General features: G+C 51.8%; 1 protein-coding gene across 1 annotated transcript in view; it reads right to left on the bottom strand.

Moving 5' to 3' along the window:
• JAKMIP1 (janus kinase and microtubule interacting protein 1) overlaps positions 1-12,504 on the bottom strand; it is a 155,013-nt gene extending 142,509 nt beyond the window's left edge. Inside the window, exon 1 of the mRNA XM_027544995.1 lies at positions 12,177-12,504. The gene's annotated coding sequence lies outside the window, so the exon portion shown is untranslated. The remainder of the gene's footprint in view (positions 1-12,176) is intronic.
• Between the last annotated feature and the right edge of the window lie 5,372 nt (positions 12,505-17,876).

Below are 17,876 nucleotides of genomic sequence, written 5' to 3'. Positions count from 1 at the left end.
TTCTGAAAGGCTCCAAGACTTGCCACAGAAACTTAATTGCTGCCAGGCTTAATGAGCTCACTTGCCCAGCTGCCCTGGCACACGACGCAGCCCTGCCAATTTCCAAAGAGAGATGTGCCTTCCAGAGCATGTTCTGAGGTGCAGCTTTGGAGAAATGGAAAAATCAGACCACTTTAACAAGAAGTATGACCTGTGAACACAAGAACATGGTTTGGATTCTGAAGAACAGCTTTCCAACATTTTTTTTTCTGCCCTAAAGTAAAAGCAGGCTGCACAGTAAGGCAGTGAAACCCCCCTGTGCAGAAGGAAAACCTTATTAAGTTTCATAGAAGCTTCACTCGTGAAGGTAATGGCAACCCACTCCAGTATTCCTATCTGGGAATTCCCATGGACAGAGGAACCTGGCAGGCTACAGTCCATGGGGTCACAATGAGTCAGACGTAACTTACAGACTAAACAACAACAGAAGATGCCTCACAACTGTCATCTCGGGACTGACGGAACAACCAGGGATGTTTCAGTCGCAAGTACTGAGGCATCCAAGGTTTGGAGAGTTGATGTCACTAGAGGTGGCCGCTGCCATGAAGGAGTGGGGCTTATTAAGGGCAGAATGGACTTGATGCAAACAACAGAGAGAAGAACCAACGGCACTCGGTTAAGGTCCCTCCCAACACTGACATTATAGGCAGATGAAACATACTCATTTTTCATTTCCTGGCTCAGACGTGAAGACAAATCAGTCATCATACTATCAACACCAAACACTGAGGCTAAAGGCCAAAAGCTATTGACCACCCACGGTGGCCCGACCCTGTGCCGGGCTATGGGAGGCCCCCTGTGGACCAGGCAGCATCTCCACTTCCTGGAACCTTCTGTCTAGCAGGAAAGTCCGGCAAATCACTGGCAGCTGGAATACAGAATCCAGGGCAGCAGGAGCCCCAGGGACACATGCAACATGGCCTGCAAATGTGGAAGTACTGTCAAGGAAGGTTTTCTGGAGGAAATAAGGCTGATGATGGACGCTCAGCACATGCAGAGGATGTTCATCAAGTGAATGGGGTAGGGAAGACTAATGGGCAGATCTGCCAGAGGGACCGGCATGTGCAAAGGCTGGACCCCCTCAGGAACGGCAGGCAGACAGTATGGCTGGATGCATGCTCTGGTGAAGGCCTGGGAGGACAGACGCAGGGGCAGGCCCTGACACCCTGCGCAGAGCAGGAGGAAGCCTCTTTAGTCTGTTCCTCTGCCTCCAGGCTCTTCCTGTCTTAATCCAGCCCCACTGACTTCATTCACTGTATCTTCACTTGAAGATCAAGCTGATAGGTCCCTCCTGGGGCCCCACCATCCAAGCTGGGCTTTGGAGCCTGCAGGGTTTCACAAGCGGGGGTGGGTGAGGGAGCTGTTGTGGGCAGAGGCAGCTGGCAAGCAAGGGTCTAGGAGAAGGGACAGTGCTTAGGAGAGGGGCACCATTCACTGGGGGAGATACAGGAATTGAGCTGGAAGCAGGCCACGGGGGCCTTGAACACAGGTGAAGGTGGCTGCATTCTTTTCAGAAGTAATCAGCAACTGTCAGAGTAGCCAGAGATCTGACCCCCCATCCCCACCACTGCGACTTCCACGTGGGCAACCTCAGGTAAGTCACTCGTTCTCCAGCAATAAGTGCGGCCTAATGAGGGCTGGAGAGAAAGACTCACTGTCGCCCGCAATAACCCATTTTCACTTACACGTGTGCAAGGCCCACCCCTAAGCCCCCACCCAGCAGGCGCACAAGGTCAGGCACCTGCTGGCAGGTGTGTGTGTGTGGAAGATGAGAATGCCCCTGACCCGTGAAAAACTGGGACAAAGCCTCCCCGGGCATTTCTCCACGTGAAGCACACGCACCTGGCCGGGGTCCGGGTGTGACCCTCACCCCTAACGCCAGAGCTCCCAACGGTGAAGTGATTTGTCCTCCTCGTGGCTTCTGGCAAGATCAAGAGGAGCTCAATACAGCCTCCCTCCCAAATGCAGAAAGCAGAGAAGATGCGGTCTCCAGCAGTGAAGGTGCACAACACCAGAACACAGGCTTGCCACGACCAGAGCATCAGTGGCCCTCATCCAATCAGCGCTGACCATGGCGCAGCCCCGCCCACGAGATGCTCAGAAGCGAGATCTCCGTATTCCTGGGCGAGTGAAAGTCGCTCAGTCCTGTCGAACTCTTTGCGACCCCATGGACTATACAGTCCATGGAATTCTCCAGGCCAGAATACTGGAGTGGGTAGCCTTTCCCTTCTCCAGGGGATGGTCCCAACCCAGAGATCAAACCCAGGGATCAAACCCAGGTCTCCCGCGCTGCAGGCGGATTCTTTACCAGCAGAGCCACAGGGGAAGCCCACATTCCCTGGGGGGCCTCTGAGAAATGAACTGAAAATTCTTCACAGAACATAAAAATTCTGGTACGGTTATTATATGCAGAGGGATGAAAAACGCCAGAACTGCTGAGTGGAGGCGACTCTGAGTAGAGTGGCCCAATGTTTCAGCGCTCTCAGGTCATCCCAAAGTGTTCATCTTGGCTGCCAGTTACAGAGCTTATCACGCCCCAGGCTGTAGGTGGATTCACCCCAGCTCTCCTCACAGTTCAGTTCAGTTCAGCCACTCAGTCATGTCCGACTCTTTGCGACCCCATGGGCTGCAACACCCCAGGCTTCCCTGTCCATCACCAACTCCCAGAATTTACTCAAACTCATGTCCATTGAGTCGGTGATGCCATCCAACCATCTCATCCTCTGTCGTCCCCTTCTCCTCCCGCCTTCAATCTTTCCCAGCATCAGGGTCTTTTCAAATGAGTCAGTTCTTCGAATCAGGTGGCCAAGGTTTTGAAGTTTCAGCCCTGACCTCTCCGAGCTAGAGACCCAGCCCTCTTCACTCTATCATTATTTGTCAGATATCCTTACTTATACCCTTCAGAGAGTAATCACAGTCTTAGTGACGGGGTTTGTGTTTTATTTGGGTCTCCCCTCTCTCAGACTGAAAGCTGCCATGGGCAGGGACCCAGCCACTCGTGTTCATGGGGCTATGGGTCCTTTCAGGGGCACACAGGAGGCCCTCAAATGTGCAGTGTCATTGTTCGTCATCAGATCGAGCTTCTTGTTTACAGAGGAGGAAACTGAAGCATGGAAGAAATGTGACTCACTTACCCAGGGCCACACACTTCACAAAGGCAAAGCCACCAACCTCTGGAGCAGCACTGTCCCCCCAGATACAATGTGAACCCCAAATGCAATTTTAAATTTCTAGTACCCACGTTAAAAAATGTAAACATAAACCAGTGACACTAATTTTAATAATACATTTCACGTAGCCAATATATCCAAAATGGTTCCGTTGTAACAAGTAATCAATGTTCAAGTTACTACTGAGATCTTCCTCATTCTCTTTTTCCCACAAAGTCTTTGAAATTCAGAGTACATTTTCCACTCTCCAGGGCACACGAGCACATGACTTAGGAGACTCATTCACAAGTATTCTGAGCACTACTTTTGGAACCACCAGCAGCAGCAGTGCTAACTAACATCTACTGTATACCGACAGGCTCTGGGCCATCTACACAGTTATTTCTGACCTCCACACTAACCCCAAAGGCTCGGGACACTGGACTTTCTCCATACTGAACAGAAGAAAAAAGTGAAGCTGGGAAAGATTAAATAACAGGCTCAAGATCATCAAGCTAGCAAGGTGAAGGTAGGAAATTAACTCACATCTGACTCCAAGCGGTAGCAACACATTTCTTGGGCACCTACTGCATGCCTACGTCCTATGCTAGGAGACAGAAAACATGACAGATTAGGTTCCTGCCCTCACGGTGCTTTCAGTCTAGCTTATGAGGACCAGGGCCATGATCACAAATGGGGAAACAAACCCACTTCAGATCTTCATGTCAGAAGCAACAAGGGGACAAAGGGGACAGTAACAGTGGAGGGGGCAGGTGGGCATCTCCCAGGGAAGGGCAGGGAAGACCTCTCCAAAGAGGGGAAATTTAAGCTGATATCAAGGGTGAGAAGAAGCCAGTTCTGGAGCGGGCAGGAGATGAAGAGGCCAGGAAGCAAGGGGCAGACCTAACTGCAAAGCATCTGGCACATTCCAGGAACACACAGAAAGGTGGCTGGGCTCCCTGCCTGTGCCAGCTGCCTCTCTGGGCCACTCGGGTGCCCCGTGCCGGCCCTCCTGCCTCTGGGTACTCCCACACTCTGGCTTGGAAAGTGAGAAATCAATAAACCGTTCTCCAGGTATCAAGAGCAAGTCAAGGCTGGAGGTACCCAGCATAGAACTGGGCAGGGAGGACACATCCACAGCTATCTGATGAGTGTCTGAACAGATGAATTAGTGAGTACTGGGAAGAGAGAGTGGAAACACCAGAACAGAACCTTGGCAGCTAGGGCCCCAGGAAGAAAGTTTTAACACTTTAAGCCATGCTTCAAACAGTCTGCACAATAGCCAAAAGGTGAAAACCTCCTAAGCGTCCATCCTTGAAATGGAAATAATGAATAGGTCACAAAATGTAGCCAATCCTTACAATGGAACATTACTCAGCCTTAAAAAGGACTGAAGTATGGACGCATGCTATGATCTGGATGAATCTTGAGGGCATTATGCTCAGTGAAAGAAGACACAAAAGGCCACACATTATATATGAGTCCGTGTATATGAAATTCCACAACAGGGGAATCACAAAGACAGAAGGCAGGTGGGTGGCTGCCAAAGGCTGGGGGAGGGGGAAGGGGTTTTCCTTGGGGGTGATGAAACTGTTTTTAAACCCAGAGGTATTGGCTGTACAACATTGTGAATATATTAATACTAAATGCCACTAATTTGTATATTTTAAAATGGCTAATCTTGAATTCCAGCTCAGCTTTAAAAAGTACAGGGGAAAGGAGGAAAAAAAAGAATTGTTTCAACAGAAGAGTCAGGTGGTGATTCTGCTAAATAAAATAAAACCCCATGTCTCAGAAAGCAGGTAGGAGGGATCAGCCTCCAGAAGTACCAGAATAGAAATGGAAAAGAGAGAAGATGGACTTTCCAAAGCTAGAAGAAGTAGAAAGCGACTTTACCAGATCACTCTCACCTCCACCATTTGATGCCGTTCAGTCGCTAAGTTGTGTCCGACTCTTCGCGACCCCATGGACGGCAGCACGCCTCCACTGCAGATGCCTGGAATCCTCAGGATCTGTCTCACAAGGGCAGCAGGACACTCCTCGGTGGTGTGTCCCACTCCCCCCAGGCCTGGGGAAGGGGCCAGGGGCCAGTCCAGGGCTCCTGTATCAAAATACAGCCGAGATGGAGGCTCGGGGGCCAGCAGGCCGAGCCAGCGCATCCCCTGACCTGGCACACACAAGGGCATTACTGCCACGATGGGCGGCCCTTGGCAGCCCCAGGATGGCCGCAACAGAACCTCCTTTCATTCCCTAGAGTGGCCCTTCAGCCAAGTCTGGGCTGCAGGGGAGAAAGCGGCATCCACACAGCACACGGGTCCCCTGGGGTCTAGCTGGGGCTTTAGGATACACGACGGGGCCTGTGGATGATTCCAGGACCTGGAAAGGATAAAGGGACACACGAGCCACACAGAGAGGACAGACCGACCTCACAGCTGTTTCAGGTGTGGCTGTTCCAGGGACAGCATCACAGATACTACCTAGCGCACGAGGCTGGGCCTTCCCCTCTGTTCTGCATCTCATCCTCGCACCCACGTGGTCTGCAGGGACAGGGCCTGGGGCTATGCCCATTTCACAAATGAAGCCACTGAGCTCCAGAGGGTTCAAAGGGAACAGACCATCATCCACGGTCAGTATGTTGCAGAACCAGCATCCAGTCCCAAGGCTTCCACCAAAGCCTCCTGTGCTAAATTATAATGCTGCTGATGCTTGCTTTTTTCTACAAAACACCCACAAGGCAGGATGGGGTCATGGTTAAGAATGTGACCTGCCAGTTTGGGAAGACGGAAAAGTGCTGAAGATGGATGCTGATGGTGGTTACACAACACTATGAAATACTCAATGCCACTGAACTATATGTATATATTTAAAAGATATTTTAAGAAGTCATCAGGTACCGGGACATTAAGAAACTGTGGGATCGAAATTTTTAACAATAGGTATCATACGGAACCACATTCTCTGAACATGTATAAGATTCAATTAGAAGCTAACAAAAAATATAAATTCTTCCCCTTCTCAAAAAAAAAAAAAAAATAACATGGGCTGCCAGTTTTGTGACCCCGGGTAGACTTCAGAGCCTCTATGTGCCCACCAATAAAATGAGAAATGCAAGCATCTTCCTCCGGGGTTGTATCCAAGTGAAAATCACTCAGTCGCGTCTGACTGTGTGGCCCCATGGACTATACAGTCCATGGAATTCTCCAGGCCAGAATACTGGAGTGGGTAGCCTTTCCCTTCTCCGGGGGCTCTTTCCAACCCAGGGATGGAACCCAGGTCTCCCGTATTGCAGGCAGATTCTTTACCAGCTTAGCCACAAGGGAAGCCCAAGAATACTGGAGCAGGTAGCCTATCCCTTCTCCAGGGGATCTTCCCCGACCCAGGAATTGAACCAGGGTCTCCTGCATTGCAGGAAGATTCTTTACCAACTGAGCTATCAGGGAAGCCCCTGGGGTTGTGTTCAGGACTGGGTGAACTCAAACCAGGGAGAGAGCACAGACCAGGGGGCAGCAAACTTCTGCAAAGGGCCAGGTAGTAAATGTTTCTGACTTGACAGATGTCTGCGCCAACTGCCCAACTCTGCCAGTACAGGGCAGAAGCAGCCATAGACAGCAGGTACACAAATGGGCATGACTGGGTGCCAATAAAACTTTATTTACAACATCAAGCACCGGGTGGATGAGCCATAGCTTGTAGATAGTCTGGCCTTTGGTATGTACTCAGGCGATGTTTCCATTAAGGAAAACAGCATTTGTCTCAATTCATTTCCATAGATCTCAGTGAGAGGAACAGTATTCCTTGTGGTTCTGAAAATAAATACTATCACCAAAGACAAGAGCAGAGGCCCCCTCCCCACTGGGGAGCTGGCTCCTCCCTCACTCTGAGAACCCCAGTGCCCTCTCTCTGCTGCCCCGTGCAAGCTAAATGGTGTCAGTCGTGTCTGACTCTTTGAAACTCTATGGACCGTAGCCAGTCAGGCTCCTCTGTCCATGCGATCCTCCAGACAAGAATACTGGAGAGGGTTGCCACGCCCTCCTCCAGGGGATCAGGGGATCTTCCCAATTCAGGGATCCAACCCACCTCTATGTCTCCTGCATTGGCAGGCAGGTTCTTTACCACTGGCGCCACCTGGGAAGCCCCACTGCTGGGTACCAGCATGTTAATTACACCCTGGTAATTAAGACCTCCTGGGTCACTCCCTCAAACACTAGTGCCCCTTCCCACTCCCTACAGGTGAGGCTCCTGACCCCTGCCCTTCACACCGTGAGGGCCCCAGGACCCCCTTCCTGGCCCTTGCTCCTCACTGCTGACCCACGGTGCCCGTGCTGTCCCTCTGGCTTTGGAAAGGCATAAGAAAAGAAAACATTTTCCGAAGGCATTCAGGGCTAGAGTGACAAGCCAAGGTCCCTCTGGTGGCCAGCCTGCAGGCCTTTTTCTGAGCCTCAGGCTACAGCAACACCAACAGCTACTACTGGCTTTAAGGTAACATGTTTCTATTAAAAGCACTAAGAAGGCTCTTCTGATTGATTTCTCACACCAGTCCTGCAGGAAAGTTGTCTTTCCGTTACAGGAATCGGCGTGCTTCGTGGAGCAACACCTAAGCTCTGGAGGGAGACCATCCCCCGCCTCCACCACTGCTTAGTTCTTCCAGCTCCATCTCCAGACACAGCCCCTAACAAGGGGGTTCATGCAATCCTTACCCTGCCTGCTGCTAGGCAGTTTAAATTAAGATAATTCATGGCAAGAGTGGGAGTTTAAGCAACCATAGAGAGCTGTTTTCATTCAGTGAACATCACAAGAAAGGAACTGGGCACAGAGAGGTTAAGTGACTTGCCCAAGGTCACACAGCCAGTAGGGTCTGAGCTGGTTCCTCGGCACACGTCCTGTAACCCAGCCCTGTTCCTTCACAGCCCACCTCACCTAGCTGATAGCTTCAGCCTATGATCATTATTTTCATTAAGGGTTTTCCCTAAAACAGGGAACCAACCAACAAGGACTTACTATACAGCACAGAGAACTAGGCTCAATACCTCGTAATAACCTATAATGGAAAAGAATCTGAAATATATATATAACTGAATCATGTTGCTGCACACTTGAAACTAACATAACAATGTAAATCAACTGTATTTCAATAATTTTTTAAAGAGTTTTCCTAAGAAATGGATGGAGATGACTCCAGCAGTGAGCAGGAAAAAGTCCAGACAAAAGAGGCATCAGAGGATCTGCTCTGGGGCCAGTGGACTCTGAGTTCAGGATTCTGGCACCGTTCTCAGCACCTTCTCACACAAGTCTGCACAGTTGGAATTAGTCAACATGGCACCCATCTCTTTCATCTTTCATTCTTGCTTATTGAATATTTAGCTTATTGGCCTGATGATGTTAGCTTGGGAAGGACAAAGAAGGTGAGGGCCTCTAACCTGGGCGTTTACTCTGTGACAAAGCTAAAGGGTTTATTTTTCCAAATCACGTATCACACACTCCTTCATCATCATGTTGTTGCTGTTCAGTCGCTAAGTCGTGTCCAACTCTTTGGGACTGCATGGACTGCAGCATGCCAGGCCTCCCTGTCTCTCACCATCTCCCAGAGTTTGCCCAAGTTCGTGTCCATTGAATCATCATCATCACCACTTATTTAAGTGCCTCAGATGCCCAGAGGCCACACTTCTGATCCCCACACCAATTAAGCCAAAGTCGGACCACTGCCCTTATTTGTACAGGAAATAGAGGCTCAGAGAGGTTAATCCTCTTGCCCAAGATCACACAGCTGTCAAGAACAGGACACCAGTGAGCGCAGCTTCAGGAGCCCTGCAGTTTGGTCCAACCACAGAGGGGAAGGAGGCAGAGAGAGAAGAACCAGGATTCACCCCAGCCTCTTGTCTCCTGCATTGGCAAGAGGGTCCCTTAACACTTAGGGAGATAAACAAACCACAGCACACAGGGGCAACTGCTGTTGGTTAATGCCTTCCTCAGAAACTGTTCTTTCTGCCACTCATCTCCCAGCCTCAACGTGCTCTGTGCACTAAGAAATCGGGCTCCGGGGGCCTCCCTGGTGGCTCAGTGGTAAAGAATCCACCTGCCAATGCCAGAGACATGAGTTCGATCCCTGGCCCTGGAAGATTCCACGTGCAGCGGACCAGCTAGGCCCGGGCGCTACAACTATTGAGCCTGTGCTCTTGAGCCCAGGAAGGAACCACAACTACTGAGCCCTAGTGCTGCAAATACTGAAACCCAAGCACCCTAGAGTCTGTGCTCCACAAATGAAGCCACTACAATGAGAAGCCCATGCACCACAACTCGAGAGTAGTCCCCACTCTCTTCAACTCGAGAAAAGCCCTCACAGCAATGAAGACCCAGCATGGCCAAAAATAAATTTAAAAAGAAAAAAAAGGGAGGGGAGCGCCATCCTGCCTCCTCCTCGTGAAGCCTTCAAGTTGGAGGAAGGGAGCTGTCATGCTCTCTCCCTCTGCACGTGTCTCTCTTATAGCGCTGACAGTACAGGTGCCTCCCCAGGAAGACAGAGCCCCACCAAACACGTGCTGCCTCTCAGATCTCACTGTGCCTCTCATCTCTGGTGGGCAAGGTCTTCTTAAGGAAAAATGACATAAATATTATACAATGTACAGATATAAGGTTCTGCGAGAACTAAGTGTGTGTTAGTCGCTCAGTGGTGTCCGGCTCTTTACAACCCCACGGACTGTAGCCAGCCAGGCTTCTCTGTCCATGAAGTTCTCCAGGCAAGATTACTGGAGTGGGTTGCCATTCCCTTCTCCAGGGGATCTTCCCAACCCAGGGATCGAACCCAGGTCTCCTGCACTGCAGGCGGATTCTTTCACCGTCTGAGCCAGCAGAGACGTGAGAGATAAGAGAACCACACAATCTGTTTGAGCAGAATCAAGGAACACCACAAGACTCTCCACCACAGAATCTCCCACCACGAGAGCTGGGATGTCATATGAATAGGAGTTCTCCAGACACACAAAGGAGGGGAAACTTTTGGGGAGGAAACACAGCCTGTGGGGAACCCCTAAATGTGAAGACAATCTGGGGACACAGGGGTGGCGTGTCTGCCTCAGACTTTGTGGCAGGGAGAGGGAGAGGTGGTCCAGGGAAGCCGGGATGGGAAGAACTTGTGAGGAGGTCATGGAGGCAGGGGGAGCTGTAGGTGATTTGTGAAGGAGAAAAAATGGCAATGAATTCATTTGCTGGAACCATATTCTGACCCTTTTGAGGGGCTTCTCGCTAGGACAAGACTCAAGGCAAGAGTGAACACCTCCACCCCAGACTGAACAGGGATGTTTAGCATTACAAACCACAGGCAGGCGTCTCAACAACAAAAGCTTTGCAATCATCCATTAGCCTCCACCGAGTTGTACAAAACAAAGATTGCTCAGAGCAGCGAGTTAACAAATGTCCTGCTGGACAAGCATCCTAGGGGCAGGAAAGAAGGGGGGCTCCTAACCACCCCATCCCATCTCCAAATCTGCCCCTCCTCCTCATCCATTCCGGCTCATGGGAGAGCCACCCACCTGCTCAAGGCCCTGGAAAAGAAGCGGGCCCCTCCTATAGCCTTGGCCCCCACCAGTGGGTCACCCTGAGATGGGAGGGGGTATACCCTTAGACCAGATATTTACTCTGGGTGACTCCCCCTGTGAAGAGCTGAGGCTACCTGCACCCTACTCCAGGACCTCTTAGTCTGATCAGGGAGGCGGAGGCTATTGGATAGGATGGCAGTGTGTCCAGCTCTGTCATACAGGGACACTCAGGTGGGGGGCAGGGGAGGGTGGCCCGCCGTGCTCTCCCTGCCTTCTTCTAGAAGGAGCTATCCAATTGAAGTAGGGATGTTCCGAGGGGGAACAGCACAAGCAAAGGCCAAGGACAGTGTGCCTGTGAGTGTGCAAGGAAGGGGTGGGGGTGGCGGAGGAGGACCAGGGTTAGATACAGTATCTCTGGAGCTTACAGAGCTGGGCAGAGGCTGGCGCAGAGCCCAGGCCGCCCCAGACGTCCGGAGAAGGGCAGACCAGAGTGTGTGGGGAGGGATGGTGCTGGTGGTGTGTACGCGGGAGGTGGGGGTGGAGGGTGGGTGGTGGCTGCTTTTAGGTAAAAGGCTCCAGCGTGGGAAGCAGCCTCTATCAGGGATGACAAGATCGGATCCTCAGGAGCTGAAGCCAGGAGGGTGGAGTGATGGAGCGAAGGGGCCGGGGGGCGAAGGCGCGGGAGGCCCGAGAGGTGGCTGGCCTGAACGCAGGGCATCCGGCAAGGTGCCGGGCCCCGCGGGAACCAATCCCTGTGCGCCATCTCCGGAGGCCGAGTGCGCCCAGGACGCGCCGGCCAGGCAGGAGGGTGGGTACCAGCCTTTCTTCGCGTTTCTCTAGCCTCCTCCCCGGCGCCCACGTGGGCGGAGCAGCGTGGGGGTGTGCAATGCGTGGGGTGGGGCGGCCTCGCCCTCCCGGCCCCCAGCCTCCAAGGCGCGGCCCTGGGGCTCCATCCTCTGGGCCATCTCGCCCGGCCGAGATCCGGGGGACCCAGACCTACTCAGTGGGTGGGACATCCAGGGAACCGGCCGACCACGCCCCCCCATCCCCCGCGCCACTCCCGGGACGCACCCGGTGGGTCCCCATCCCCCTCCACAGATTGGGGGCGGAATGGGGAGAGGAGTGGAAATGGGGGTGGCGTGAGGAAGAGAGGCGGGGGAAGCGTCTGTAGGGAGGCGACGCAGAGTCCTCCGGACGGGATACGCCGCAGGGGGATTTGGAAGGGAGTGGGGGATGGGAACGGAAGGGTGGGGAACCTCGGAGGTGAGATGCGAAGGTGGCAGCGGTATTAAAGGGGGCGCGAAAGGCTGGAGGAGGGTAGAGGCAGGTGGGCGATGGGGCGGGGCGGCACCGGTCACTGCCTCCCTTGCCACTGTGCCAGCCCCATCGATCGCAGGGTCCGCGGGTTCCCTTTGACCAGCGCGCGCCTCCCGCCCCCCCGCGCACCTGTACCCACCTGCTCGGTGCTCAGGCCCGAGCCGGGCAGCAGCAGCAGCAGCAGCAGCGGGCGTAGCGAGTGCAGCCCCGCACCGCATCCTCCGGCCGCCCCCTCCCCGCCCCGAGCTACGCTGCCACCGCCCCCGCCTTAAAAAGGACAAAACGGAACGGAAGAAGGATTCATGCAAAATTTAAAAAAAAAAAAAATCGAAAGAAGCAAATGAGAAAGACGGGCTGATGCGCGCGTGGCTCGGCTGGGCGAGAGGCGAGGTGCAGCGACGCCGGGTGACCGTGCTCCGGGCAGCCGGCCGGCGCGTGCCGCACACTCCCGGCTGCAGCTCGCTCAGCCGCCCGCCGCCCTGCTCGCAGCGCGGCCCCGCCCCTCACCCGGGGCGCCCCTCCGGTTGGCCCGTCCTCCTGCCAGTCAGAGGGTAGGGCCGGACGCTTGCCCCGCCCCAGCCCGGGGACGTTGCCGGGAGCTGTTCTGCCAGGAGGAGAGTTTCGAGGAGGCCGGAGTTTGCGCAGTGGACCCGGCGACTTGTGCCCAGGAGGAGCTGGGGTCCCGCTGCTGAGCTCCTCCAAGCTAGCAGCTCTGCCGCCGGCTTAGTCGAAGCTGCTGTTGCAGGCAGACGGCCCCACCTAGAGCTAAGGGCCCCAGGAAACTTCACCTCCATTTTGGAGGGGGTGTATATCACCTGGAACTGTGGCTGTCCGGGGCCACCCATGGTCTAGAAGACACAACCAGAGATAGCGATCTGAAGGTCAGGGGTTAAAGGAAAATACTGAATGTGTCACAGCCAGCAGGTGGCACAGACCTGGTGACTAGGCAAAAGAGCGTCACCCAACAGTAGTAAAATGGACCAGGTGATGTCCACCTGAGGCTTGAAGGAAGGGTAGGATTTAGTTAGGCAAAGATTCATTCATTTGCTTTCATTTTATCTCCTTTCGTTTGATCTCCTTGCAGTCCAAGGGACTCTCAAGGGTCTTTTCCAGTACCAGGATTTGAAAGCGTCAGTTCTTCAGTGCTCAGCCTTCTTTATGGTTCAATTCTCACATAATGTTACATATTTGAGAATCCAAAGTGTAAGATGGGAAGATGGGCAGAAGCCAGCACATGCAGGCTACAAGAAAGAATTTGTTTATCCTGAGACTGTCTCACCAGGTAAGGGGGTCTGTAGGACCCCTGTCAGATTTGTCTAAGTGTATACATCAGGATAAGCTATGTGGAGCCCAAGTAACAAATGAACCCAAATATCACCATCTTGTTTTTTGCTCACATCCTACCTGAACCAGCAGGGCGCTCTGCTGGCTCTAGTCAGTCAGGAGCCCAAGCTGAAACCATGTACGCATAATATTTTTGGCACTTTGAATGAAAGGTGGCAAATTTTACCAGCTTTTAAAGTTTCCACTTGGAAGAGACATATCACTTGGCTTTATGGCTCATTGGCTAAAACAAGTCATCGGCCATGCCTGACCTGAATCAGGGCGGGAAGGGCAGACCTCCCATGTTCCCAGTAGACCTGGAATATCTGTGAACAGATCTAAGACTCTCATTAACAGATACACTGGCTGTCTTTGAATCTCAGACTGAAAAGGCAAGTGGAGATCAAAGAGGTGCGTGCGCATAGCTTCGGTGACAAGGGAAGAGGAGCATCAGAGAGGGTCAGGTAGTTGATTTGGCAGGACTTACTCAATGCTTTGTAGAAGGCAATGGCACCCCACTCCACTACTCTTGCCTGGAAAATCCCATGGACAGAGGAACCTGGTAGGCTGCCATCCATGGGGTCGAGAAGAGTCGGACATGACTGAGCAACTTCACTTTCACTTTTCACTTTCATGCATTGGAGAAGGAAATGGCAACCCACTCCAGTGTTCTTGCTTGGAGAATCCCGGGGATGGGGGAGCCTGTTGGACTGTCGTCTATGGGGTCCTACAGAGTCGGACACGACTAAAGCGATTTAGCAGCAGCAGCAGCAGCAGCACTCAATGCTTGGTCAAGAGGCACCCAGAGAATGGAGGCACTGGGGACAGGCCTTGGTGTTACGAGTTGAATTGAGTTCCAAAAAAACCAAACATTGAGGTTCTAACTCCCAGTGTCTCAAAATGTGACCTTTTTTGGAAATAAGGTCATACAGATTAATTAGTTAAAATGAGGTTGTACTGGACTTTCCTGGTTGTCCAGTGGTTTGGGAATCCATCTACCAGTTCAGGCTACACGGGTTCAGTCGCCTGATCCAAGAAGATTCCACATGCCAAGGGGCAATTGAGCCCATGTGCCACAACTGCTGAAGCCTGCACACTCTAGAACCCGTGCTCCACAGCAAGAGAAGCCACTGCAATGAGAAGCCTGTGCATCCGGACCAGGTAAAGAATCTGGCTGCAATGCAGGAGACCCTAGTTCAATTCCTGGGTCAGGAAGATCTGCTGGAGAAGGGATAGGCTACCCACTCCAGTATTCTTGGGCTTCCCTGGTGGCTCAGGTGGTAAAGAATCTGCCTGCAATGCAGGAGACCTGGGTTCGATTCCTGAGTTGGGAAGATCCCCTGGAGAAGGGAATGGCTACCCACTCCAGTATTTTGGCCTGGAGAATTCCATGGTCCTTATAGTCCATGGGGTCGCAAAGAGTCGGACACAACTGAGTGACTTTCACTTTCTTACCTGCTCACTGCAGCTAGAGAAAGCCCGTACACAGCAAAGAAGACCTAGCACAGCCATAAATAAATAAATAATATTTTTTTAATGAGGTTGTATTGAGGTGGGGTGGTCCTTAATCCAATATGACTGGAATCCTTATTAAAAGGAGATTTAGATGCAGCCCTGGGATTTCTTTGGAAGGAATGATGCTAAAGCTGAAACTCCAGTACTTTGGCCACCTCATGCGAAGAGTTGACTCATTGGAAAAGAATCTGATGCTGGGAGGGATTGGGGGCAGGAGGAAAAGGGGACGACAGAGGATGAGATGGCTGGATAGCATCACTGACTCGATGGACGTGACTTTGGGTGAACTCTGGGAGTTGGTGATGGACAGGGAGGCCTGCTGCTGCTGCTGCTGCTAAGTCACTTCAGTTGTTTCCAACTCTGTGCGACCCCATAGACGGCAGCCTACGAGGCTCCCCTGTCCCTGGGATTCTCCAGGCAAGAACACTGGAGTGGGTTGCCATTTCCTTCTCCAGTGCATGAAAGTGAAAAGTGAAAGTGAAGTCACTCAGTCATGTCCGACTCTTCACAACCCCACGGATTGCAGCCCACCAGGCTCCTCTGCCCATGGGATTTTCCAGGCAAGAGTACTGGAGTGGGGTGCCATTGCCTTCTCCAGGGAGGCCTGGCGTGCTGCGATTCGTGGGGTCGCAGAGTCGGACACGACTGAGCGACTGAACTGAACTGGATGCAGAGACACACACAGGGAGAACACCATGTGAATGCGAAGGCCGAAAATGGGGTGATGCATCAGTGCCAAGGAATGCCAAAGATTAACAGCAAGCCCCCAGAGCTAGGAAAGATCCCTGGACTAGACCTTTCCCTGGCACCTCCAGAGGGTGCGTAGCCGTGCTGCCACCTTGATCTCAGACTTCTAGCTTCCAGAACTGAAAAACAATCAATTTCTCTTGTTTAAGCCATTGAGTTGGGGTACACTGATACATGTATATTAGTTAGGGGTTATGTTTGACTGTTGGAGAAGGCAATGGAACCCCACTCCAGTACTCTTGCCTGGAAAATCCCATGGACGGAGGAGCCTGATAGGCTGCAGTCCATGGGGTCGCTAAGAGTCAGACACAATTGAGTGACTTCACTTTCACTTTTCACTTACATGCATTGGAGAAGAAAATGGCAACCCACTCCAGTGTTCTTGCCTGGAGAATCCCAGGGACGGGGGAGCCTGGTGGGCTGCCATCTATGGGGTCGCACAGAGTCGGACACGACTGAAGTGACTTGGCATAAGCAAACTAAGCATTTTTTTCTCATTCAGGAAGAAAGCCAAAGGTAAACCTCCCCGATTTTATCCCCTTTCACTCCTTCATCCTCAACACAGACTTTTCTTCCTCAGAGTATCTTCATGGTGGCAAGATGGACACCCTTCCCCTAGGATCCCAACACTACTCCAGTCAAGATGAAAGGGAAGGGCAAAAGGCATACCTCAGCTGAGTTGGCTCCCTTTAACCACTTTCCTGGAAACTCTTCTCAGAGACTTCTATTCTTTTTTCAATTAATTTTTTAATTGAAGTATAATTGCTTTACAATGTTGTATTAGTTTCTGCTGTACAATAAAGTGAGTCAGTTATATGTATGTATATATATATCCCCTCCCTCTTGGACCTCCCTTCCACCCCTCCAATTCCACCCCTCTAGATTATCACAGAGCACCGAGCTGAGCTCCTTGCACTGTATAGCAACTTTCCACCAGCTATCTATTTTACACTTGTGTGTTAGTTGCTCAGTCATGTCCAACTCTCAGCAACCCCATGGACTGTAGCCTGCCAAATCTCCTCTGCCCGTGGAATTCTCCAGGAAAGAATACTGGAGTGGGTTGCCATTTCCTTCTCCAGGGAATCTTCCCGACCCAGGGATTGAACCCGGGTATCCTGCATTACAGACAAATGCTTTACCGTCTGAGCTACTGCTGCTGCTGCTGCTGCTGCTAAGTCGCTTCAGTCGTGTCCCACTCTGTGCAACCCCATAGACAGCAGCCCACCAGGCTCCCCCATCCCCAGGATTCTCCAGGCAAGAACACTGGGGTGGGTTGCCATTTCCTTCTCCAATGCATGAAAGTGAAAGTGAAATCGCTGAGTCATGTCTGACTCTTCGAGACCCCATGGACTACAGCCTACCAGGCTCCTCCATCCATGGGATTTTCCAGGCAAGAGTACTGGAGTGGGGTACTGCTGCTAAGTCACTTCAGTCGTGTCCGACTCTGTGCGACCCCATAGACGGCAGCCCACCAGGCTCCCCCGTCCCTGGGATTCTCCAGGCAAGAACACTGGAGTGGGTTGCCATTTCCTTCTCCAGTGCATGAAAGTGAAAAGTGAAAGTGAAGTCGCTCAGTCGTGTCTGACTCTTAGCGACCCCATGGACTGCAGCCCACCAGGCTTCTCCATCCATGGGATTTTCCAGGCAAGAGTACTGGAGTGGGGCGCCACTGCCTTCTAATGTCAGTGCTACCCCGTCAATTCATCCCCCTCTCTCCTTCCTCACTGTGTCCACAGTTCACTCTCTATGTCTGCGTCCCTATTCCTATCCTGCAAACAGGTTCATCGGCACCATTTTTCTGGATTCCAAATATATGCAATAATATATTTGTTTTTCTCTTTCTGACTTGCTTCACTCTATAGGACAGACTCTAGGGTCATCCACATCACTACAGTGCCCCAAATTTCATTCCTTTTTATGGCTGAGTAATGTTCCATTGTTTATATGTACCACCAGGTCAGTATCACATGGCCACCTCTGGCTTCTTGAAAATTATTTTTAAAAATTAAAGAGGGTTCATTGTTGCCTGAAACAAAATCAGGGTTCTGTTGGTAAGGAACTGGGGAGAGGATTTTGAGTGGGTAGCTAGCAGTGGTGGGCCAGGTTTCATAGCACCTGGAGCTTTCACAGTTTTGGAGGTTCTCTTTAAGAAAAAGAAATTTTTAAATTATATGACAAAACCAGGTACAAAAGTGAATGTTTGTTTAGAATAATTTAAAAAATCAGAACAAATGTTTAAATGTTTTAAGTTGTC

Source organism: Bos indicus x Bos taurus, chromosome 6 (genome assembly GCF_003369695.1).
Source record: "Bos indicus x Bos taurus breed Angus x Brahman F1 hybrid chromosome 6, Bos_hybrid_MaternalHap_v2.0, whole genome shotgun sequence".
Taxonomy (NCBI): Eukaryota; Metazoa; Chordata; class Mammalia; order Artiodactyla; family Bovidae; genus Bos; species Bos indicus x Bos taurus.
Note: the sequence above shows the minus strand (reverse complement) of the source record. Positions and strands in the feature narration are given on the sequence as shown.